This window comes from Balaenoptera borealis (assembly GCF_965194805.1).
Source record: "Balaenoptera borealis genome assembly, chromosome: 2".
Classification (NCBI taxonomy): Eukaryota; Metazoa; Chordata; class Mammalia; order Artiodactyla; family Balaenopteridae; genus Balaenoptera; species Balaenoptera borealis.
In genome coordinates this window covers 129,926,715-129,954,020 of record NC_138867.1, presented here as the reverse complement: position 1 = coordinate 129,954,020, position 27,306 = coordinate 129,926,715, and the positions used below count along the sequence as shown (strand labels likewise).

The 27,306-nt window shown below is 39.2% G+C and overlaps 1 pseudogene across 1 annotated transcript in view; it reads right to left on the bottom strand.

Moving 5' to 3' along the window:
* Window positions 1-27,306, bottom strand: part of LOC309622847 (myelin expression factor 2 pseudogene) — a 50,019-nt pseudogene that overhangs the window by 1,663 nt on the left and 21,050 nt on the right. Inside the window, exon 1 of the transcript in view lies at window positions 1-27,306. This exon is cut by the window's left edge and continues 1,663 nt beyond it; it is cut by the window's right edge and continues 21,050 nt beyond it. The product of the transcript in view is annotated as a myelin expression factor 2 pseudogene (transcript).

Here is a 27,306-nt window from a genome sequence, read left to right as displayed (position 1 = left end):
CCTTCTTTTCCCTGGTTCCTCTCTATTAATTCCATAAACTTGTAACTTTAAGCATAAAAAATCACTGACTAGCACTAGAAGGGAGTTTTTAGAAGATAAATCATAGTGTATTGAAGCTTAGATCAGAGAGGGACTATAGCAATTTTTATCCAAACTTTTCCTTTCCCCTATAATCTCATGATCTTGAAAGGTGTTTGGTCAGTGGCCAAGAAAAAGAACAAAACTAATCTACATCTCTACCAGTTGCCTGGTGCCTTTCAGATGTCCCCTAGAGAAAGGATTGAACCAACTATTCTAGAAGCTGATGATCCAACAGTGAACAAAATAGAGGAGGTTCTTGCTCTGAAATGCTTATATTCTGGTCAGAGAGACAGACAATAAATACACAAATGAATAAATGGACAAAATAATGTCAGGTGATGTTAGGTGATGTGAAGACAATAACATAGGACAACGTGATACAGAGTATGCAGCTGGTTGAGACAGCAGCAGACTTTTGGGAGAATTTTAGATGCCTGGTTCCCACTCTGGTTTCTGACTTAGTATCAAATCTAGACAGATTTTTTATGTTTCTCCCCGTGGAATAGTGTTCAGTGTCTCCTCATGGGAAATCCCTATGACCCTGGTACCCAACCTGATTCATTTCAGAGATGAGAAACGAAGCTTGAGTTCCAGCTCCTACTTGTGACCCAGCATGTCCCCAACTCCATTTAACACCAAATCCCATTGCTCAGGGTGTAATACATATGAGGGCTGAGTTCACATGTTTGACCTTGTTATGTTGCCCATTGATCTATTTACTTATTCTTTACACACCTAACTGAACCTGAGGTTAGTCTGCCAAATGTCTCTGGCAGCACACTTGGCTGTGACCCAGACCAGCAAGGAAAACAGGAGGAAGCACTGATGTCTCTGCTGTGTTGAAAAGACTCTCACGTGCTCCTGCCCCTCCATCTGCCTTGCCCAGAAAAGAAGGGTTGAGTGTATTGGGACAGAGCAGGATATGCTCCAGGGAGAATAAACAGAAATAATAGTGTTTCACCCATGAACATCACAAGCAAGCCTGATCCAGAGTTCTTCACATCTTCGTTAGACAAATCTTTTGGAGAGACTATATTTATAAACATGGATTTGGACATCATACAAATTTGGGTTTGAAACCCAGCACTGCCACTTATCAGCCGTGTGACCTTAGGCCATTCATTTAATTCTTTAAGCCTCAATTCGTCACCTATGCAATAGGAATAATACATATACCTGTCAAATCTATTGTGAGAATGGAATAAAATAACATATCTAAAGCACTTAGAGTGTCAGGGCACATGTATCACTCAAGAAGAGCTTAGACTTTTGAAGCTAGAAGGAAATATACACATCATTTACTCCCATGTCCTCACTAAACAGGTAGGGAACCTGAGACCCAGAGATGGGAAGGGATTAGCCAGTGGGAGAGTCAGTGTTGGGTTGTACCCTGCAGGCCTACAAGGCCTGTGCTTGCCCAGCTTCAAGACCGAAGAAATAGCCTGGAGTTAACAACAGAGACATCAATGGTTTAATGGATAGGGAGCTTACATGTCTGAAGCAAGGTCCTAGAGAAACACCCCACCGTGTGTGGCAGACAGGAAACAGGACATGGTGGCAGTCTTTGCTGGGGGTGGGGGGTGCCATTTATAGGGGGAATTGAAGTCAGGTTGGCTCATTGGTTACCAGGGAAACTAGCAGAGGGGCACACCCCTCACCACCCCTTTGATAAGAACAATCACTAGCTGGGGCCTGGGGCAAGTATGTAAGAAGGTCAGTCATGCGCGTAGGGCAGAGGTACAGCAGGCCCCGGTCGGGCAGGGGTGTACAGAGACCACGAGAACAGCCATCTTGAGTGCCCTTACCATATAGTCAGAAAGAGAACCACCAGCTCCTGGATCCTACATGTCACGCTGCCTTCCTAGGGCTTATCCACAAAGAGAGAGAGGGCCCAGTCTTGCAGGTCCTGGCTCTAGCAGCACAGATTGGACAAAGCAATCAGAGTCTGCAAGGTCAAGTTCTCGCTGTTCCATCAACTTGCTAGGTAACTTGAGTCAGGAAATGATGTTGCTCTATACTCAGGTTCTCTACTTCCTGTAGAATGGCAAGGGACCATGGTGAGACTTGCCCCAAGACTATGAGATCTAGTTGTACATGCTCTGTAAATTCAATTCAACCACACCAATCTCTGCTGCAAGATCACTCTGAATCCTCATCATCCAAGCATTCATGTACTTGCAGGCTCAGGGCTAATGACACAGTGAGTTGAATTCCCTCTATAGAAGGAAGTTTATAAAACATCCAACACTACCAGAATTTACCTATGAATTTCTGAGACACTGAATGCCAACTTTCTTGGGCTGCTGTGTCCTTCTCAGCCTTCATATTGGCCCTCTGATTCAACTTCTAACTTTTGGTAGTTGTATATATACCTCTTCTATCCCTGTTCCCCAGTCAGAACATTCTCCAGAGAATCAGAACCCTAGAGAAAGATGCCTAAGAGAGAGTGAATCACAAGGGTAGATGATGATGATGATGGTGCTGGTGGTGGTGGTGACAGTAGCTAATACCTAGTGATATGTCTTCTGGGCCAGCACAGCACTCAGCACTAAGCACCACCTCATTTAATCCTCACCCCAAGTCTAATGATAAAGGCATTGTTAAAACTCCCATTTTGCAGGTGATGAGCTTGAGACCCAGACTAGTTAAAGTAGCTCACTCAAGGTCATTAAGTGGTAAGGCTAGGATCCCAACCCACTATGCCTAAATCCAGACTCCAGTCTCTTAATTGCCACTCTACATTTCTGGAAGAGCCTCAGAGAATCTAGTTAGACCAACATCCTCATCTTACAGAAATCAAAACTGAGACCCAGAAAAAGACAGATCATTCATTCACCCACCAAATACTTAACTGAGCACCACTGTATGCCAAGTACTACATAAGTGCCAGGGAAACATCAGTGGGGAAAGGCAGTCCCTGCCCTCAAGGAGTCTACAGACTGACCAAGTTCACCTAACTGGTTAATGGCAAAGTCAAGACAAGAACTCCAGTTTCCAGTACTCTTGTTCCTTGCTAGGCAAGGGTATCAGTCAGGCTTCTCCAGAGAAACGAATCAATGGGGCCTGTGTGTGTGCATAAAAAGATTTATTTTAAGGATTTGGTTCACACAATCACTGAGACTAGTAGGTCCTACATCCGTAGGGCAGGCCAGCAGGCTGGAAACTCAAGCAGGAGTTGAGTTGCAGTCTTGAGACAGAGTTTCATCCTCTGTGTTTTTGCTCTGGAAATGTGTTTTTGCTCTGAAGGCCTTCCACTTATTGGGTGAAGCCCATCCACATTGCCAAAGGTAACCTCCTTTCCTTAAAGTCAACTGATAGTAGATGTTAACCACATCTATAAAATACCTTCAAATATACCTTCAAATACCTAGATTAGTATTTGACTAAATAGCTGAATATTTAGCCTAGCCAAGTTGTCACAGCAAGTCGGTCCATCATCTTCTCATAATTAATTAGAGCTATCTCCAGACTACCCCCAAAATACCTCCTCCCTCTGCGGCCTTCCTCAGTTACAAAATGAGAAAATTATTTCTCAGTTTCCTTTTAATAAATGTAAACCTGACTTACTTCTCTCCTACCAATCTGATGGAGGTAATCATTCTGATATATGTATATAGAATGAGTGATCTGTCCTTTTCTGGCACTCAGTTCCTTGTACAAACCTATTAATGGCACATCAATGATTTAAAACTTGATTAATAAAAAAATATGAAGTCAGACAAGGAGTAATATAATTTATATTATTGTCCTGGCTTGACTGTATTTTACTGCCACATAACCTCTCTTATCCTTGGTTTCCTCCTCTTAAGAACAGGGAGAGTGGGCTTCCCTAGTGGCGCAGTTGTTGAGAATCTGCCTGCCAATGCAGGGGACACGGGTTCGAGCCCTGGTCTGGGAAGATCCCACATGCCGTGGAGCAACTGGGCCCGTGAGCCACAATTACTGAGCCTGCGCGTCTGGAGCCTGTGCTCCGCAACAAGAGAGGCCGCGATAATGAGAGGCCCGCGCACCGCGATGAAGAGTGGCCCCCACTTGCCGCAACTAGAGAAAGCCCTCGCACAGAAACGAAGACCCAACACAGCCATAAATAAATTTAAAACACCCAAAGTTTAAAAAAAAAAAAAAAAGAACAGGGAGAGTATTTGGAATATTAGGACCTTTCCAACTCCAAATGTCAATCATTCTACACCCCATGAGATAGAAATAAAGAGGCACAAGCTCTGCCAGTGGGCAGGCAGCAAAGACAAAGCTACCCAATCTCATAACTCTGCCAGAGGCCAGCTTACCTTCTTCAATCGAGGGGGCAGATTATCTAGGTTGAACAATACTTATCAAGGTTGGGTTGGTTGGTTGGTTGGTTAGACCTTAAATGCACAGAATGAGATTAATCATAATTCCTGGTCTCATCATTGGCCCTAACATGGTCTGCTTCTATGTATTTGGTAATTTTTTCAAGCTTTATTGAAGAATGATTGACAAATGTAACTGTATATATAGTTTAAATAAAAAGAAGATGATTTTATATACATAGTCATTATATTATGAAATAATTACCTCAATCAATACATCCATCACATTGTATAGTTAACTCTGTGTGTGTGTATGTGTGTGATCCTCTCAGCAAATTTCAAGTGTACAATATCATATCATTAACTATAGTCACCATGCTCTACATTAGATCCTCAGATTTTATTCTGCTTATCACTGAAATTTTGTACCCTTGGACCTACAACTTCTCATTTTCCCCTTCCCCCAGCCCCCCAGCAACCACCATTCTACTCTCTATTTCTATGAAATCGGATTTTTTTCCCCCAGATTCCACATATAAGTGATACAATGCAGTATTTATCTTTCTCTGTCAGACTTATTTCACTTAGGATAATATCTTCCACGTTCATCCATGTTGTTGTAAATGGCAGGATTTCCTTCTTTTTTATAACTGAGTAATATTCCACTGTATATACATACCACGTTTTTTTATCCATTTATCTATCAACAGACACTTAGGTTGTTTCCATATCTTGGCTATTGTGAATAATGCTGCAGTGAACATGAGTACAGATATGTCTTTGATATACTGATTTTGTTTCCTTTGGATACATACACAGAAGTGGAAATGCTAGATCATATGGTAGTTCTATTTTTAATTTTTTTAGGGACCTCCATACCGTTTTTCATAGTAGCTGCACCAATTTACATTCCCTCCAACAGTGTACAAGTGTTCCCTCTTCTCCACATCCTCACCAACACCTATTGTCTCTTATCTTTTTCATAATAGCCATTCTAATAGGTATGAAGTGGTTCATTGTGGTTTTGATTTTGCATTTCCCTAATGGTTAGTGATTTGAGTGCCTTTTCATATACCTACTGGCCACTTGTATGTCTTCTTCAGAAAAATGTTTACTCAGGTGAAGATATTTGCAAACCATATATCTGATAAGGGGTTAATATCCAAAATATATAAGGAACTCACAAACACCATAGCAAAAAAAAAAAAACCCCCACAAATAATCCAGTTTAAAAAATGACCAAAGGACATGCATTTGGTTATTTGTAATATATTTTTAATGTATTTAGTATCTCCAAACCATCACTCAAAATAAAAAATACACATTTTATATAACTTACATCTAATCACATGAACCCCATCTTATCCTGCTTCTCTTCTCCTATCTGAGATAAGCATCACCCTAAATCTTGTGTTCATAAGCCGCTTGCTTTCTTTTTTACACAGTTTTTTAATATCTACATGAATTCTTTAAAAGTATTTTATTATAGTTACTTTTATTTTATAAAATGATTATCAAGTTGCAAGAAAATGTGAGTACTTGCTTTTCAAATCCTTTATATTAAGTTGCTAAGATTCATCCACACTGTTTCATGTCCCTGTACTTCATTGCTTTGACTATTGTATAAGGTTCAACTCTGTGAATATAACACCATTTATTCATACACACTCCCTCAAATGGCCTTTTGGGCCATTTCCAGCTTCTTGCCATTATGAGCAGTGCTGCTGTGAACACTGTTTTACATTTCGTTCTGTTCTTCTTCTACAGAAGTGTCCTGGCTATTGTCAGCCCTTTACTGTTTCATATAAAATTTAGAATTATCTTAATCAAGCTTTGTGAGGGAAATAAAAAAACCCGCTGTAATTTTCATTGGAAATCCATTGAAGCTGTAGAACAAGTTTAGGAGAATTGACTCTATGATATTAAGAATTCCTATCCATGAATGTGGTATATCTCTCCTAAATAAATATCTCATTTATTAAGGTATTCTTTAATATGTCTTTAATAAGTTTTATATTTTCTCTTTATAAGCCTTTCACATATTTTGTTAGATTTGTTTCTAAGCCCTTGATATTCTTTAATACAATTATAAATGGTTTCTTCTCTTTACCTATCAATTTTTGTATCTTGTAAATTTTTTATTCCAAATTCATGCAAATTATAATGACATCTTTAATACAAAGTTCCCCTCATCTACAATCAGCAAGGGAAGATTTTTAATTTTTAGTATCAGGTGAAAGGATTTGGAACTGAGACTGTGATGGAAGGTGGATTTCATCTTTTATGATTTTTGTTCTAATCCCGGCTCTGCCATTACTGGCTCTGTGGCTAAGCCTTTGCCTTCTCTGGGCTTAATATTACCCATGGTAGGTTGTCTTAAAATGGCTACCATTAATATCTTCCCTCCCTATACACAAGTTATTTCCCCATTGAAAGATAGAATTTATTCCCTCACCCCCTTGTATTTGGACTGTTCTATTATTTCTTTGACAAATAAAAATGGTGAAATTGATATTGTGTAATTTCCAAAGACAGGTCACTAGAAACCTTGCAGCTTCTGTCTGGGTCTCTTGAAATGTTCACTCTGGGGGTCCAGCCACCATGCAAGATGAGACCAACATGTTGTGAGGAAGCCCAGTCTAGTCATATGAAGAGGCCAGGTTAAAAGAGAGCTACCCAATCAACCCTTAGCTCCTTTAGCCATCCCAGCTCAAGCCAGAGATATAAAAATGAAAAAGTCTCCCAATGACTCTAGCTACAGATGCCGTCTGAATGCAACTTTATGAGAGACCTCAACAAAGAAATACTCAGCTGACCCTAGTCAACATACAAAACATGAGAAATAATAATAAATTATTCTTGAAGCCACTAAAAATTGGATCGCTTATGTATCAATCAAAAACAACAAGCAATATGTAATGGAAACTAATGTTTTTCAGACTGTGTTTCATAGAACAGTGGAATTCAAAAACAAACAAACAAAGAAACAAACAAAAAAACCCTGCTGGGGAATAGATTGGCCTGTCAGGCTCTATGCTTTCCTCATCACCCACTTCAGCCAGGGAAGCTCCTTTCTTATCTCTTATAATTGCAGTCCTACAAAGAATTTCTTTTGAAAAGAGGAGAAAGATAAGGAAGGGGGTTCTGCTGCTATTAGTCTGATAAACACCAGATCAGGTGATGCCTAAGTTTCCTTCTGTCATTATCTTTCTATGATAATATCACTAGATATCATCCAGAGTAAAGGCAATAAAGACAATGTCAAATCAGAAATAATAATGAGAATTAGGAATGTTTGACCTAAAGGGAAAAACAACACAGCTCAGATACTCTAACAAGGACTGGAGTTGTCTAATACTGAAGAGATGTATGCTGTGAGGAGGTATCTCCTATCCATCCACCCCACCTCATTCTTTGCTTACTATCTTCCTACACCGAACATGATTTTGGTCTAGATTACATTTCTCACACTTAACTCAAGACCCACTTTGTGTGTGTGTGATCTTCGTCATCTAATATGAACTTTAATTTGGGATGAATCCCTCACCTTGGTAACTATGTACGCTTGCCATATCTTTTCGGTCTGCTCTCCTCCTGCTCAATTATCCTTCTAAAGAGAGGTCTCATTTTTTAATTCTGGGATTTTTGGCTGCCATTTGATTCTGAAAGAGTACAATAGAAAAAACAGATTTTTCATTCCTACCAACTTAAGCCTTCTCTAAACAGAGCATAGAGCACAGCTCCCCATCCTCAGGCCAGCGTGTATTCATATTCCCAGAGAATCCACTGGACTTCTGGATGCTGAGTCCATGCTGCCCATCTGGAGTCTCTCCACTTGCCATCTGTATGACAGTAACAGTGCTTTGCCTGCTACAATTTCATCATAGAAACTCCATCCAAACACCCTAGAGAAAGGCTCAAAGATGTTCAGGAAAATGTACAATAATCCTTGGCTGATTAATTTAATATCCTTTGGAGACATTCTATAGAGCACTAGGCTGCTGGAAGCCATAACCTCCACTTTTATTCTGGAAGCTATAATCTCCACTTTTAAATTTTGCCAGTACTGTTATTTACTCAATATTTCCTTTAAATTAGACTGCTTTTTCATATAAATGAATTTGGAGTTGATTTTCCCCTAATACACTCCAAAGTATATGCACAATCATTAAAGTGATATTCAACTGTAGACTAACTAAAATCACCACATTCCTCAAAACACTGGACTAGATGACCCTTTCAACTCTATGGTCAAATAGTCTTCAAAATGTATTAGCTTATTCAAAACTGCATTCATTCCAGAGGTCTGAGTCCATTTTCCCCATTTATTTCAAGGTCTTCCTCATGTCCTTTTCTTCTTCCCTAAAACTTTCTCTTGCTGTCTATATTGACAAATCCCCAATGGTAAAATATTCAGTTCCCTTTAGAATAAAAAAATTATAACCTTTATTGAACACTAACTATATAGTAGGCCTTATACAGAGTGCTTTACATGAAGCCTAGATATTAATTTTTTTAAAAGCAAAATATAAGGGAAGACTTATATTAGCCCAGCCTTGTGGGTTTCTTTAGTTCCCATGCCTGGTTCCTTTTTGCTCTTGGCCACATAATAACAAAGAATGATGTTTCATTACTTAATGCTCTAAATGAGAAGGCTGTGAAGATCCTTATTTTGGAAAAATGTCAACCCTATCTTGCCAAAAGCTAGCCACATGGCAGCCTTATAATAAAAAAAGGGAAAAGTTCCCAGCTTAGCTTTTCCAGAATGAAATTAACTGTGAGAATTCAACTTTTTCTAAGTCTCTGTGCACTCATGCCTTTCCCCCTGAGAGTTAGTTATAAATGATTTTGCACTTTCTGTGCTGAGTAATGTGGACAAAAATTTACAGCCTGGAGAGGGGGTAGAACATTGAAATATGGCTTAAACTTCCTACTCCAGGGACTCTCTCAGGGCTACCTGGCCTGGCTCCTTCTGCTCCAAGAATCATTAATAGTCCCTGCACCCATCATTTATTAGCCTTGACCACTCACTTGAGCTTCGCATTATTTTTTACATGCCTGTACCACTGAGAGGTTATTAAAGTTGCCCACGAAAGCATCTTCTTAGCCAAATAGGCCTAAAATCTTACCTGCCTCTGTCTCTGAAACACTGCCTTCCCACATCCCAGCTAATAAGACATTCGTTTCGAGTTTGTTAATTCAACAGGTATCTATCAGTTCCTACTGTGTGCTGTACATTGTATGAGATTGTGTGGGGGATACATCAGTGAATAAAATACTCTAACTTCAGAAAGCTAAAACGTATAGAACCAAAGAGTTAAAAAAGATGATAGGCTAAGCTCCCTCCCCAGCCTCCAATCACTGAAATGTTAGTATCATGAAGACAGAAATTATGTTTTACATATTATATTCCAAGCACCTAAAAGTGTGCCCAGCCCATGATAGCAGTTAATAAAATATATTTTAAATGAATAGAAAGATGATGTGAAAACTCAATGAAAAGAGAAGTTATTTTTGTGAGGGATATCAGAGAAGGTTTTTTGAAAGGAATAGCAATTGAAGTAGACCTTGAAGAAGAGACAGAAAATAAAATATGTGAAATGTCTTTTTACTTATAAAAGTAATATACATGGCAAAGGAAATCATCAACAAAATGAAAAGGCAACCTACTGAATGAGAGAAAATATCTGTAAATAATATATCTGATAAGGAGTTAATATCCAAAATATATGAAGAACTCATACAACTCAACAGCAAAAAAATAAATAAATAAAAATAACCTGATTTAAAAATGGGAAGAAGATCTGAAAAACATTTTTCCAAAGAAGACATACAGATAGCCAACAGATACATAATAATATGCTCAATGTCACTAATCATTTGGGAAATGCAAATCAAAACCACAATGAGATATAACCTCACATCTGTTAGAATGTCTACTATCAAAAAGACAAGAAATAACAAGCATTGGTGAGGATGTGGAAAAAGAGAACACTTGTGTACTGTTGGTGGGAATATAAAGTAGTGCAGCCACTAATTAGAAAACAGTGTGAAGGTGCCTCAAAAAATTGAAAAAATTATAAATATCATTTCTGGGTATTTATCCAAAGAAACCAAAAACACTAACTCAAAAAGATATTTGCATCCCCATGTTCTTTGTAAGCATTACTTATAATAGTCAAGATGTGGAAACAATCTGAGCATCTATTGATGGATAAAGAAAATGTGGTACATACACACACACACACACACACACACACACACACAAAATGAAATATTATTCAGCCATAAAAAAAAGAAGAAAATCTTGCCATTTGCAACATGGCTGGACCTTCAGGGCATAATGTTAAGTGAAACAAGTCAAACAGAAAAAGACAAATACTATAGGACCTTACTAATATGTGGAATCTAAAAAGGAAAAAAAACAAGATTATAGATACAGAGAAAAGATTGGTGGTTGCCAGAGGCAAGGGGTTAGAGTATGAATGAAATGGGTAAAGGGCATCAAAAGGTACAAACTCTCAGTTATAAAATAAATAAGTCATGAGGATGTAATTTACAGCATGGTGACTATAGTTAATAATACTGTATTGCATATTTGACACTTGCTAAGAGAGTAGTTCTTGAAAGTCCTAAGCACAAGAAAAAAAATTTTTGTAGCTATATATGGTGACATGTTAACTAAACTTACTGTGGTGATCATTTTAAAATATATACAAATACTGAATTATTATGTTATAAACCTGAAACTAATATAATGTTATATATCAATTATACTTCAATTTAAAAAATTAATTCATTAAAGTAATACAAGCTTATCTTGAAACACCTGGACACATACAAATGTTATTTTAATGTTTAAATTATTCATAAATAAAACAGCCAAGAAGTCTAAGTGGATATGGCAGAAAAAGTATTCCTCTAATACTTAGAAAGTACCCCAAAATTGTAAAAATCAATAAACATGTAAAAGGTACGAGTATCATCCAGGCCTGTGAGGTGGTAGGAAGGGGAAAAAGTTCTATAACCTCCCTGCCATCCTGTGAAAGAGTTTTTCTTATTTTCCTCCTTCTGATTTAAAGAATATGGAGGGGACTGATGTAAATGATTGATGGAAAGTGAGGTTGAAAACTGAGTTAACTTCCTTTTTCAGAAGAAAAGATTCAAGTTACCACGAGAAATTTGAGAAACAATTCCAGTTCCAAGAGTACATTCTGCTATCTGGCCATCATTTAAAACTACAAATAAATTCTAGAGAGGGTGTGGAGAAAAGAGGATCCTTGTACACTGTTGGTGAGAAGGTAAATTGATGTGGACACTGTGGAAAATAGTGTGGAGGTTCCTCAAAAAACTAAAAATACACTTACCATATGATCCAGCATTCCCACTCCTGGGCATACACCCAGACAAAACTATAATTTGAAAAGATACACACAAACCTATCTTCACAGCAGCACTGTTTACAATAGCCAAGACATGGAAACAACCTAAGCATCCATCAACAGATGAATGGATAAAGAAGATGTGGCACATATATACAATGGAATATTACTCAGCCATAAAAGGAAACGAAATTGAGTTATTTGTAGTGAGGTGGATGTACCTAGAGTCTGTCATACAGAGTGAAATAAGTCAGAAAGAGAAAAACAAATACCGTATGCTAACACATATATATATGGATTCTAAGAAAAAAAAATGGTCATGAAGAACCTAGAGGCAGGATGGGAATTAAGACGCAGACCTACTAGAGAATGGACTTGAGGACATGAGGAGGGGGAAGGGTAAGCTGGGACAAGGTGAGAGGGTGGGCTGGACATATATACACTACCAAATGTAAAACCGATAGCTAGTGGGAAGAAGACACATAGCACAGAGAGATCTGCTTGGTGCTTTGTGACCACCTAGAGCAGTGGGATAGGGAGTGTGGGAAGGAGACGCAAGAGGGAGGAGATATGGGGATATATGTATATGTATAGCTGATTCACTTTGTTGTATAGCAGCAACTAACACAACAATGTAAAGCAATTATACTCCAATAAAGATGTTTAAAAAAAAATTACTGGACCCACCACCCTTCAAAAAGGACAAATAGATTATATTTGTGGAAAATATATTCCACATGGAAAATTCATTCATGTTATATCAAGCAACTAGAAGACTAACTAGAACTTCTCCCATTAAGTATAAGCAACATTTTTAAAAATAACAAAAGAGTATGGCAAATGTACAAATATGCTACAGTAAAATATTAAAAGAATGGACGGTGGTATACAAAAGACAGTTGAAGAACCCTATCTGGAAGAAAACATGCTCTATGAAACAGGAAAATTGCCCACAAGTGCTTCATGTGATTTAAAATTTGAATAAGACTTAAAATAAGAACTCAGATGCCAAATGATGAAAAAACAGAATGAGACTAAATGGCTGTTTATATAGCTATGGAAACAAATTAAGAGCCAAGATGCCATTATTAAAAAAACTGTTAAGTAAATTAGAAACAAAAGAAAGCAGATAAACACAGCTGTAAAATGAATTACTGACATGAAACAAAGGCTTAATGTAACCACAATGAATGAAAAAAGAACAAAATCAAAACAATTACAAGATAATCAACATGGAGGACAAAGGTGATCTAACTTGGGGCTAACTAGTATCCCTGAAAAGATATTCAACCATTGAAAATACCATAAAATCAAAAATTATTCCTTAAATGATGAAGTAAATCCGTATACTGAAAAAACACACAAGAGTAAAACAAAAATTGATGCATACGTATCAAAACCCAGGTGTTAATGTATATGTGTATATGCATATATATATTATGTAAAATATACATTACATAAAATTACATGTAATGTTATGTAATACATGTAATGTACTTTCTACTTTTTTTCTTCTATGAGACAAAAAAAAAAAAAGTCAAGCTCATTTAACAGTTCTCCCCAGCAACATCCATTGCCAGAAGCTAATAAATGGGCATATACAAAGTTCTAAAAAAAAAAAGTCAGGACCGAAGAATACTATATCCTACCAACTCATCCCTCAAGTATAAAGGCAATTGTTTTTAACATGGAAGAATTCAGGGAGTACAAAACCTGCACGTCCTTCTTAAAAAAAAAATAATGTAAGTTTAAATCCAGCCACCAATGACATGAATTGAGGCCCAATAAGACTAATGAACCATCCAAAGTCAGAAGATACTTCAGCAAGGTCCACAAAGTTCTGAGAGAGCTGAATTTAATACACATTTGTTGACTGACTGACTAACTGTCTTCACGCAGGTTAAGAACAAATAAGCAACCTTAGACGTTATCATTTGACTTGCCTTTGCAGCTGGCAAGATATTTTGACTTGTCCCTCAAGAACACGTCTCCATTCTGCTACCAAAATTTCATTTCCCAAAATATACAAAATGACCTACAGAATTGATTCCCATGTAAGGCCTATTCTTTTCCACTCCCATGATATGACTCATCTAATTCATCTTTCCCCAAATGGCTCTTATCTACATTTCCAAACCCTTCCTGTAGATTACCATTATAACCAATTCAATACTGTATTTCAACGGCTTTAAATATCTTCATATATTTTGATCCAATAAATTCTCTTCCAGATATGTGTCAAAAAAATCATCTGAGATATAGGCAAATATGTATGCTTATTATAGTATTTGTAACTACATTTGCAAAATTTTACAAGCAATATAAATGTCCCTAAAGAAATGATTAAATTATGATATATAAAAGGAATGTTAATATTTTGAAAATTGGCTGTGATATCAGAACACGACTATAATAGAATAATATCCAAAACAATGAGGGGGTCTTCCCTGGTGGTGCAGTGGTTGAGGGTCCGCCTGCCAATGCAGGGGACATGGGTTTGAGCCCTGGTCTGGGAAGATCCCACATGCCGTGGAGCAACTGGGTCCGTGAGCCACAACTACCGAGACTGTGCGTCTGGAGCCTATGCTCCACAACGAGAGAGGCCGAGATAGTGAGAGGCCCACGCACTGCGATGAAGAGTGGCCTGCACTTGCCGCAACTAGAGAAAGCCCTCTCACAGAAACGAAGACCCATCACAGCCAAAAATTTAAAAATAAATAAATAAATAAATTTATTTTTTTAAAAAAATGAGGGTACAACAAATGTGGGTATATAAATATATATGATAAGGTTCAAAATGCGTAAAAATATATGTTTATGAATGTAAAAGATAATGGAAGGAAACACACTCTGATTTTCCCTGGGTTGTGGTTTTAAAAAATAATTTTGTATTTAGTAATTATTATGATGAAAAATTCAAGGTGTATAGTAAAAACAAATTAGAGAAAAAATAGCTACCTAAACTCCACTATTACTATATATTATCATTAACATTAGATGAACATAATTCCAGATGTTTCTATATGTATATGACTTTCTGTGTGTGTGTGTGTGTGTATGTATAATATGCATAGAATATAACTTAATAAAAATGATTATAATATAGACCTATGTTTAAAATGAAGTGTAGTAAGTATAATTATACTAGAATTTAACAGAAATAATTAAGCAATTATGAGGAATTATTAAACCATAGAAAACAGATTTTTTTACTCCAAGAAATGGTATCTCTTAAAATATCTTTCTTAATTGGGAAAGTATGAAAGATCATTTCGAAGTTATGATCTTTTTTTTTTTTACAACCACGTTTTAATTTTGGATAGTGTCATCTGAGTCTCTATGATAAAAATGTCAGAATTCACACTCTTACGCTTTATTGTCCCCTTCCACATTCTAATTTTTTGTAGTTTCATTATTTCACATTGTCAATGTGTGTAGCATTTCTATTGCAATTTATAATCACAATTTCCAGTTACTTAGTCTTCTTTCTATATTTATGCTCACCACCTGTCATTTAACCAGGGCTTCTCTATAGCCAATTCTCTTCTTTTGATTCATCATTTCATGGGCTAGATTTTTTTTTTCCCAACCAGTACTTACAAATCTTGTTTCCTTTCATTCTTACATACTTAAGGTAATGAGATTGTTTGATGTATACCAAAGAACAACTTGACTGAATATTTATTGGCTATAATTGAGTTGCATTACTGTGACTTAAAGTCTAAGACTTGTTCTCGGCTCCCTAAAATTTTTGTCCACATCTAAACCTTTTCACATACGAATTTCAGAATTTATCAAGTGAGAACTTAATTCTCTGGATTTTTCCTTTAAGGCTTGGGAAGTGTCTTTGTGTTGGGGCCGGGGATGGGACTGTATTTTAGGTACTGGGAATACAGTAGTAACCAAGATAGACAAGGTCACTTCTCTCAAAGAGTATGCATGATGAATTAGAAAATGAAAAGGACAATAATAAAAAGCAAAGCATAGACTGGCAAGGCCTATGATGGGGGTGATACATGGCTATGTTGTGAAGCAGGAATTCGGAGACCTCGCTTCTAGGAAAAACTTACTGTTCATCCATGAGAAACACTTAACTTTCTCTGGGCCTTGATTTATCTCTAAATTGAACATATTAAACTAGGTTATATCTGAGATCATTTCACTATCCCTCAAATTTCCTCCCATAATTTATTCATGTGACTATCTTCTGTCCATACAAATCCTATACTGGTCTAGTCCTACCTCTTTCTACAGGAAGGCTTGGCAAACCACTTAAGCTCACTGATGTTCTCCACTCAGTGCAATGAATGATGTCAGTTCTACTTATTGTACACTTATCATATACTTTGTCTTCTCAACCAGATATAAGTTCCCAAAAGAAGAGACCAGGTCTTAAGCTTTATATTCCCATAGCACTGAACATGTTGCCCAGCACTTCCAGTGAAGTACAACTTAAATTCACAGAGACACTGCCTGAGTAGAAGTATAGACCAGCAAAGAACATTGGTATATTAGTCCTTGGTGAGAAAACAGCTTCTATTCCTGCCTTTTTTATAAACTATTATGTTAATACCACTCTGTGATATACAAGGTGGGGTGTCACAACTTCTAACAAATGTTTATATTGCAAATATTTGAAACATGATATTCTACAAATACTAAATATACTTAGAAGTTTTAAAGGTCCATATCTCATCCCTAGTCCCAGCTCTTAGTGGACCTCTAAAGAGCATGGTACAAACTCAAATGCCTAAGCAGTGTACATGGATGAGGTAACTGAGTTTTACTGCAGTAGCATCTTAACTCATAATTTATCACACAAATTAAATATTTGCTCTTTATTTCCATAAATAATCTATGTTCTCCCATTTTTCTTGAAAACTAGCCCCTCTCAATCCATCATTCACTTTCCCACTGTGATAAAGAAATATATATAATAACTATATTCTTTTTAACTCTACTACAAAAAAAGCACATGCAAAATGATAAATGTCACTGCCACTCAACCTCAATGTTGGCAAGACCAAACTGAAGACTGAGGCCCCACCTAACCCACTCAAAAGAGGCAGCTGCTCCTTACTTCTAATGAAATGTTTCCAGTTCTATTTGTTTTGTTTTGTTCCTACAAGAGAGGCTGGAAATCTGCATTTTTGTGTAGCATCTCCCAATTTAAAAATATTAACAACCAATTTAAATATTTTAAAATACTCTACAAACAAAACAAAAATGTCTATGAATATGTGGCCCACAGACTTAAAGTCTAAAATTTCTTTTCTAAAATTTCTCCAACTCTGACATGTAATGAATTTCTTTACTCAAGGTAGAGGTAGAGGGTAAGCTTTATGCAGGGTTATTCTGCTATTAGTGGTGTTGAAATTTCTGTTCTTACACGGCACTGCACTGTGCAGATGACCCTATCTGATCCTTCACTGAAGAAATGTGCTGTATGCATAGAACATAATAGTGGGATTCCAAAATGGTCTGTGTGGCAAAAAGAATAAAATACCTAGGAATAAACCTACCTAAGGAGGCAAAATACCTGCATGTAGAAAACTGTAAGACACTGATGAAAGAAATCAAAGATGATACAAACAGATGGAAAGATATACCATGTTCTTGGATTGGAAGAATCAACATTGTGTAAATGACTATACTACCCAGAGCAATCGAAGATTCAGTGCAATCCCTGTCAAATTACCAATGGCATTTTTTACAGAACTAGAACAAAAAAATTTACAATTTGTATGGAAACACAAAAGTCCCTGAATAGCAAAAACAATCTTGAGAAATAAAATCGGAGCCGGGGGAATCAGGCTCCCGGATTTCAGACTATACTATAAAGCTACAGTCATCAAGACAGTATGGTTCTGGCACAAAAACAGAAATATAGATCAATGGAACAGGATAGAAAGCTCAGAGATAAACTCACACACATATGGTCACCTTATCTATGACAAAGGAGGCAAGAATACACAATGGAGAAAAGACAACCTCTTCAATAAGTGGTGCTGGGAAAACTGGACAGCTACATGTAAAAGAATGAAATTAGAACACTCTCTAATACCATACACAAAAATAAACTCAAAATGAATTAAAGACCTAAATGTAAGGCCAGACACTATCAAACTCTTGGAGGAAAACATAAGCAGAACACTCTATGCCATAAATCACAGCAAGATCTTTTTTGACCCACTTCCTAAAGAAATGGAAATAAAAACAAAAATAAACAAATGGGACTTAAAAAACTCAAAAGCTTTTGCACAGCAAAGGAAACCATGAACAAGATAAAAAGATAACCCTCAGAATGGGAGAAAATATTTGCAAATGAAGAAAGAGACAAAAGATTAATCTCCAAAATAACAAGCAGCTCATGCAGCTCAATATCAAAAAAACAAAAAACCCAATCCAAAAATGAGCAGAAGACCTAAACAGACATTTCCCCAAAGAAGACATACAGATTGCCAACAAACATGAAAAGATGCTCAACATCACTAATCATTAGAGAAATGCAAATCAAAACCACAATGAGGTATCATCTCACACCGGTCAGACTGGCCATCATCAAAAAATCTAGAAACAATAAATGCTGGAGAGGGTGTGGAGAAAAGGGAACCCTCATACACTGTTGGTGGGAATGTAAATAGATACAGCCACTATGGAGAACATATGGAGGTTCCTTAAAAAACTAAAAATAGAACTACCATATGACCCAGCAATCCCACTACTGGGAATATACCCTGAGAAAACCATAATTCAAAAAGAGTCATGTACCACAATGTTCATTGCAGCTCTATTTACAATAGCCAGGACATGGAAGCAACCTAAGTGTCCATCAATAGATGAATGGATATAGAAGATGTGGCACATATATACAATGGAATATTACTCAGCCATAAAAAGAAACGAAATTGAGTTATTTATAGTGAGGTGGATGGACCTAGAGTCAGTCATACAGAGTGAAGTAAGTCAGAAAGAGAAAAACAAATACCATATGCTAACACATATATATGGAATCTAAAAAAAAAAAAAGGTCATGAAGAACCTGGGGCAACACGGGAATAAAGACGCAGACCTCCTAGAGAATGGACTTGAGGACACGGGGAAGGGGGAGGGTAAGCTGGGACAAAGTGAGAGAGTGGTAGTGTATATATGGACATATAAACACTACCCAATGTAAAACCGATAGCTAGGGGGAAGCAGCTGCATAGCACACGGAGATTAGCTCAGTGCTTTGTGACCAGCTAGAAGGGTGGGATAGGGAGGGTGGGAGGGAGGGAGACGCAAGAGGGAAGAGATATGGGGATATATGTATATGTATAGCTGATTCCCTTTTTATAAAGCAGAAACTAACACACCCAAAAAATAAAAATAATAAATAATAAAAAGGGGCATGAGGAAACTTTTTGGGTGATACATATGTTCACCTTGTACCTTGACTGAGGTAATGGTTTTATAGATGTGTACATATGGCAAAATATATCAAATTATACACTTAAAATACATAGTTTATTATATATCAATTATACTTCAGGTTTTAAACAAAAGTGTTACCACAACAAATCCACTCATAACCACAGTCCAGTAAGGGCTCGTTCTAAACAGGATAAACGCCACATATTAGGATTATTTTAAAAATGAGTTATGGCAAGTTTGCAAAAGTCATACATCAAGTCTACACCAATGCCAAGCTGGAAAACATCTAATCCACACTCCACTTGGAGGACTGGATTGGTTTGGATATTAGCTATTGCCAATTCTTCTTATTAACATTAACACTTTCCAAAGTAAGGTTTGAATAAGACTAAACCTGCAGGTGGTTAGTAAGTGTCATGCAAAAAAAAAAAAAAAAAAAGATCTGTAATCAAAAGGATGGGAAACTTTCAAACTGTATTCTCAGTATTCTCCACTACAGGACTTTCCCAACCTTTTCATATGCCAGAGTGGGTTTTAACTCTGTAAGGCCATGATGTGTATACAGTGGTTCCCAAGAGTATTTGATCCTGGTGTCCATGTTTTCAGAGCCCTTTTCCCAGGAGTATCGTCCCATTGAACATTCTAGGGGCATTCTTTGAGAGCATTTCCAGGTCCTCTTTATCCTCTAGCTCCTGACTGGATAGTGCTAAATGGAGGGAGATCAGAGGTGGACATAAAATAAGGGGCAATCATATGCATACAGGCTGTTCCCAATAGTTCAAAGCATGAGGATTCTGAACCCAAGAATAAACTGCTTTTGTATTTTTCATTGTTCCATTTTTCCAGGACACTAACATGAAAGATTTCTTCTCAGCATGATGGCACTCCCCTTTATGAACACAGATAATCAATCAGTAGTTGGCTGTGCTCAAAGAGTGACAGACTCAGCAGAGGAACAAAGAATGCCCATTAGGGGAGAGAGAGAAAGGAGGGGGCTTGGGAATCATCCCTGTTAAGAGAGGTGATCCCCACCGCCAACAGCTATATCTCCAGGGGCCCCATTTATTACCATAACCTCCTGTTTCAAACACGAGCTCACAGTCTGGGTCCCTCCATCCATCTTTCAGGTGACGAATGGCATCATAAATCTTCCTTTCATCTCTCAAAAGGGCCACAGCTGAGCTAGGGCACCTATCCCCCAGTCTCTCCCCACCTCCTGCCTCTTCAATCTGGGCCCCATTCTTCTGGAGCAATTAAACACAATCAAGCTTTTCCACCCAGCAGTAATAGAGCCTGACCTTCTCCTAAAGGAGCCAGGGGCTCAGCCCCAGGAGACAAGCCAGCTGGGAAGACTGAACAGTGCAGTGGGCAAAAGAAAGCCCATGAATATTCAAGCGTGGCCAGGGGCATTGAGAGTCACTTACCCTAAAGGGAAGCCTGACTACCCCCTCCCACCGCATAAAGGGCTAAGAGGACCAGCCAGATAACACTGAGCCCTTCTGACTGCCAGCAGTAACCAGACAGAACTCCAATGGGCAGAGATTGCTCAGATTCAAGAATGGAGAGCAAGGAGCCCTACCCACAGCCTCCCCCTGCCCCAATTCCTTCTCCCAGGGCTTCTCTGAAGCCTAGGGTTTGAACTGCACTATCGACATCATCTTGAGTCATCCCCTGATTCTAAAAATAGAAAAATTCATGCTCAGAGAAGGGATTTCCTCAAATACACATAGTGGGTAATTGGTAAAAACCAGGGCTAGGACCTAACCACCTAACTCTACATTCATTATACATTCCACGAGATGAACTAGAGGCTTCTAAGGGCCAAAGGACCCTCTGTATATCTAGGTAAACTTCAGAGATATGTGCATACTTCCCAGAAGAGATTCCACAGTTTTCATTACAAACTCAAGGGAGTAGATAATGAAAGTGAAGAATCATTGCCTGTGACAGGGAATAATTCACTTCCTAAAGCACAAGGAATGGCAGAAAGAAGTTGGACTCAAATAACAGGTGCCAATTTCCGGGACAGCAGGAAAACCAAATAAAAGAAAGTATTTGGGGGAGGGGACATTGGTAGGGCTGCCCTGAAGCAACCTATGAGATGGGGGATATGGGTTTTGCCTTCTCCCGTCTCCCCTTTTAGCTTGATATCCCTAATCTAGTCTTCCATATTCTTTATCCCTTTCTTCACTTATCCTCCATAATCAAAAATATATCTGTACCACATCTCATGCCCTCAGGCTTCAAGTTCTTTTGAAAATCAGTCCATACTAGAGTATTAATGACGTCCCGAGGGTTTTCTTCACATGAGTCTTTGTTGCCTTAAACAAGGGAATAGCAATGGAATATCAGACACCAGGGTAGTCTGGCTTAGGAGCCATTTGGGCAGCAAAGAAAGTCTTTCTGGGATACTCACAGATGGAGTTAATTTCTGAAGTTAGAGAAAAGAGTGAAAACAATGATTAATCAAAATTATCTTTGAAAACCCCATAAATCTCTCTTTAAATATAATATAGCAAATGTGATCTTTTATATCAACACTGGATGATAATGTGTATAGGCAACAACCATGCTATATGTAAAAATTCAAATCTTTAACCACTGGCATATCGCTTAGTGTGGCAAAGTTTACACTAAGAGAAACTGTAGAAATCAAGACCGGCTGAACCCGTGTCTCTCACATCTCCCATCTCATGTGTACTCTAGAGCATTCCATCATAGGAGGGAATGGTAGTCAGGTTGCCTTGACTATTGAAATTGTTGTTTTCTCATGTATGCCTCTATTGTTGTTGTGACTGTCGTTTTGACTATTTTGCTTTGTTTTGGCTAAGCATGTTTCTCAGTTTGCAAGATGGATCTCTGATGCAATTCCACATTGAGAGAGTGGATTGTATCAACAGGTTTCTGCCCACATAATGATTGGCTCAAAGACTCACCTGTTTTTAAAAGTCCCCTTTATTAGCTGTCTCATATGTGACCTTAGAAGAGAGAATTTGTCACTTCTCTTTTGCTCTCTCGTTTCTTAGGGAGGTGAATGAGTAAGGAAGTCACTGAGTCTGGAATTATCTGGACTTGGGGAGCCTAAGTGAAAGAAAGCACTGGTGGATCTTTAGGAGACGTGAGTTCACAACCTAGTTCTGCCAGTGACTCACTGGGGGACGGACCTCTGAACAGCCTTACCCTTTCTACATCCCGGTATCTTCACCTACACAAGGAGGAAATGAAGGCTGAGGAGCCCTAAATTTCTTGCTAGCTCTGAAATTCTGTGCTTCTGACCCAGCTCTGTCACTGGCTGGATACACTTAGCCAACAGCACACCCTACCTGGGCTCAAATTTTGTCTCTTCCACTTCTGGCTGTGTGACCTCAGATCTTACTTCACCTCTTTATGACTCAAGTCCCTCATCTGTAGAGGACGGAGTAAAGGTCCTGACTTCACAGAATTACATGAGATAATGCAAGGGAAGAACACAAGCATCACGTGCACATAGTAAGTGATGAATGCACCGAAACCAGCCTTACAATAAAATGAGAGAGCTGGGCTAGGTGACCCATAAGTCTCCTCCAACCCCGCTCTTCCCCGGGTCTATTGCCCATTTTCTGGTCAGTCATGTTTGTCAGTTGTGGATCAGCATCATGTCATTGAGAATCAGTCACTTGCTCAGACTGCTGTCCAGGGCAAACAACTGTCTGTGCCAGGGGCAGCAAGGAAATGTTTGCCCTGGTGCAGAAAAGCTCACCATTATTCAAGAGCTTAGGATGACAATATTACCTATCAGGTAGAGCCCCATTGCCAAGGACTGGAGGTTGGGATTCTGGTCACTGCCCATCACAAAGTGGGATCTGGCTAATTCATTCTGGCTCTGTCATTACCTGTATAAGACCCCACCACCAATGCAATGCCTCATGAGGGGCACAGGTGAATCCCAAGTTTGGGGAGGTGTGACATTTCTCTGATCCCAGCCCTCTCTGTTAGTCACTTTACAGTTTTCCACAAAGAACAAGGTGTGGGATTTGCCACGTTCACGATGTTATACCAAATCTCTGTTTGAGATGTGCTTTGCCTTGATCTTTGTGTCAACCCTGCGAAGGAAGCAGCGCAGCTAATATCCCGATTGCAGATGGCTCAGGGATGTGACATGATTCACTCAGGTCACAGAGCAAATTAGTGCAGTGGCAAGAAGGCAAACCTCATTCTCTTAACTCCAAATTTAGTTCTTAAGGCACTTATTTCACTTTCCCAGACGCCAAACATAAAGGATGCTTGCCCCTCCCTGTCACCACCCTTCAATCCAAAATATCTGAGGGTCTCTATGGCGACTAGAAAATGCCCTAATAACCCAAGTCATGGAGGTCACCCATTGCTGACGTCCTCAGCTCTTGCTTGATCCTTGACCTCTGCCTCATTCTGAATCATCCCAGATCTACGGGAATAATGCTCTGTCCCACCCCCACCTGCCTCCTACCCCATAAAAGAAAATGGGTTGAATGATCACACTTGCTGACCAGTTGTCCAGCTCCTGAAAGGTCACCCACCCTCTCTGTTCTGCCTGGCTCCACCTCCAGCATGAGAGCCCAGGGGACTGCCTTAGCCGCCTCTGCATTGCGACGGTCCTCTCTCGCCGTCTCCCAAACCACGCATCGTTGGGAGCAGAAGAACCAAACACTCTCTTCTGCCTCAACCAAGGGCTGCAGGGCTGCCAGACGGGGGTGAGGGGACTCAGCTCTCCGCTCGACCCCAACTGCAGCCCAGCGACCTCCATCTGCGACATCCCCGCCGCCACCCAACCCATGCGTCCTCTCCGGCGCGCACTTGCGCGGCTGACTCGCCTTGGAGCTGGGGCTGCTCAATAGCCCTCGGCGAGATGGATGGAGATCCAACCCCCTCCCTCTTCTCTGGATGGAAACTGGACTCTTGGCAATGAGGCTGGGTTGGAAAAGTATCTGTGCCGCAGGAAACCCAACTTTACAGAGAGAAACGTGATTCAATGCAGAAAAAGGTGTGCAACCTTAAATGAAACGCGTTCCCAGTTAAAATTGTGCAGCTGCAGATTTGACGTCAACCCCCCAGAGCCTCCGCCTTCGGTGCAAACTCTCTGAAATCCATCATGTCTTCTCCTCCCACCCAGGGACTTGATGTCTTCATGTTGTCTTCCTCTCCCTTTATCAAAGGCTGCTTTCAGAAAAGGCATCTCATATCTGTCCTTTCCAGCAAAGTGAGAATGTCAGTCACCATATTTTCTCTGCTATAAATATCTTCATGTCCAGCCTCATCTCTCAGTGACGAATGGAACGTGGTCATTCTTTGGGGCCGTAGGATAGGTATGGATGAATGACCAGGGACTGAAGAAGGAAGTATAGAGTCCGGCGGGACCCCGAGTAAGATACTTCACTTCTCTGAGCCTCCACTCTCTCATCTGATGGGTGGCCAGGGTAAGATCAGACAGAGCTAGCTCATGGGGCTGTTTCATCAGTGAAGAATTTGTTGACAAGCTTCAGTGATTAGAAACCTGGGCTTCAAGTCACTCATCCCTGAGTTTAAATCCTAGCTCTAGCTGTGTGACCTAAAGCAAGTTACCTACTTTCTCTAAGGCCAAGCTTGTATATCTGTAATACCAGGGCAATTATATTTTCAATACTTCACAGGGTTGAGAGAACTAAAAAAAGACAGTGGAGCCTATATAATGTAGTGGTTAAAAGCATGAACTCTGTCATCAGATTATATGGGTTCAAGCCCAGCTCTACTCTTTACTAGCTGTGTGACATTGGAAAAATCACTTAACCTCTCTGTGCTTCAGTTTTATCATCTGTAAAATGCTAATAATAACAGTGCCTACTGCAATTGATCGTTATAAGGATTCAGTGATTAAATATATATGTAAAGTATTTACAAGGGTACCTGGCTGGCACTGGTACCTAATAAGCCTGAATAAGTATTAGCTATTATTAGTGTGGTCATTTAAGTAAACCCCTTGGTACCATTCCTGATACATATAAGTATTCAATAAATGATGGTCTTTACTATAAAGTCCAAATATATAATAGTGTCATCCTTATAGTATTATCTTTATAATGGTGACTAGCCCCGACACCCCACCATGTAAGGATGACTGTGGTCCTTAAAAATCAAGTGACAGGGTTGGTACTGAGGCAGACAGGATTTTCAGTGACTTGCAGGTCAATGCTTAAGAGGCAGTGGGTGGAATCAGTCACTTGTTCAATGTGCTGGGGGTAGAAGGAAGGAAGGGGTTTGAAAAGAGAGAAAGTAAAAGAAGCAGCTTTGTTCTCATACATAGATTCTGCAGCTGGTGTGACCCTCTGCTTGCATCTGCTTACCCGTGTGACAAAACTCTCAATAGCCCTGCCAAAGCTGCTGACCAAAAACTCATTCCTATACAATGATAGGAAATGCCTCTCCAAGTCACAGAATCAGAAGTTTGTGGATTCTCTATCCAATCCCCTTACTTACACATAAGGCAGTTGAGGCCCAGAGAGGGAAAGGAGCTTACCCAAGGTCACACAGCTGATGAGGGGCAGTCAGGACTATAACCAGGATTTCCAAACCCAAGTCCAAGGTCATAGGCACTAGGCCAGGTACTTATAAATGGAAATTATGGCACAGGGACGTGACCCTCGACCCTAAAACAAGTCCTCTTACTGGGAAATGCACAGGAAAATGGTGTTTGGAATAACCAGGTGTGCACTCTTGCCTTCATCTGGGTGAGAAATATTTATTTGCCCTTTATCCTCCCTGCTGTCTTTCTTCAGCTTCCGTGCCCAAGTGCTTTGCAGACATGTCCTAAAGACTGTCTAGCCCATTGAATTATATAACGTCTCCATGTCATGCTTCCCTGAGGGGCTCCAGATGTTCATGTCATTGATATAATTGCTGCAGGGCTCACCTGGAAAGGGAGGGAGTTTCAGACATGGCTAAGAGCAAAAGAAAAAGGTTACTCTGTGGCTATCACAGATGATCTATCCCCATATTTATGGTGCCTGCCTTGGCCTTTTCTTACTGGCCAGATGGTTCTGCAGTTAATGTATTTCTAACCAGTAAGATACAAAAAGGAAGCAGCTATAACTGCTGCTGCTGCTGGGCCACATACGGGCTTTGCTGCAGATGATGGGGAAAGCAGCTTAAAATCTTCCACAGAGATGACAGTCAAAATGTCCACATCAGAGCTACAGGTGACACTGTCCAGATTCTCTACAAACCCTGTCTCTAGAGCCAAATCACTAACCCATACTTCAGCCACACTATATAGTCCAAAGAGGTATGTGGTAAATTCTCTCTGGTCCCCATGTTATGAATGCAGATAAAACCGTATCACTGAACAAGTAGTTGCCAAATATCATTACACAGGATTCCATGAGGGTTACAAAGACAGACAAAATGTAGCTCATTCTTTCAAGGAGGGAAGAGTTTGGTAGGGGAGACATAATATGTACTTATTAAAAAATCAAACAGAACTCTAAAATGCTTCTGCTTATTAGCCCCTGATGCAGTCTTTGTCAACTTCCCACTAAAATATCCGGACAATAGAGGAAAACATATAAAAATAAAAATAAAAAACAGACTCTCGTAGGAATGTTTACTAATGGTGAGGCAACTGATTTTGCTAGAGAAAAATTTAGCAAAGTATTGCCTCAAGATACCAGGTTTCATCTCCTGAAACCCTAAAAACATATCTCCCTACTCTCTGCCCTACCCAGAGACTCGAGCAAATCACCAAACAGCCATCTCGATAGTACATGGATGCTGTCTTTTGAGGAGGCCATAACACAGTGCTTGATACACAGTGCACACTAATTTGATATCTGCTAAATGGCTAAATGAATGAAGAAGCCCTTCCCTGATCCACCCATTCTCATACTGCTACTCCTAACGCCCTAATTCTATACCCTTTGAGAGACAGCACTTCTGTGGGCATGAAGCAGGGAGAGCTGGGAATGGTAAACTGCATCCTGGAACATGTCATTTGTATATATAAAGTTATTCAATCTGGAAAAGAAAAAAAAAAGGATTTGGGGAAGCAATAGACACTGAAAATTGGATTTTACATGTGTTCCATTGATTCAGAGTATCAGAAAGAAAGATAGAGGGACTAGGATGAAATGCCACCTTAGCAGAACAGATCATAG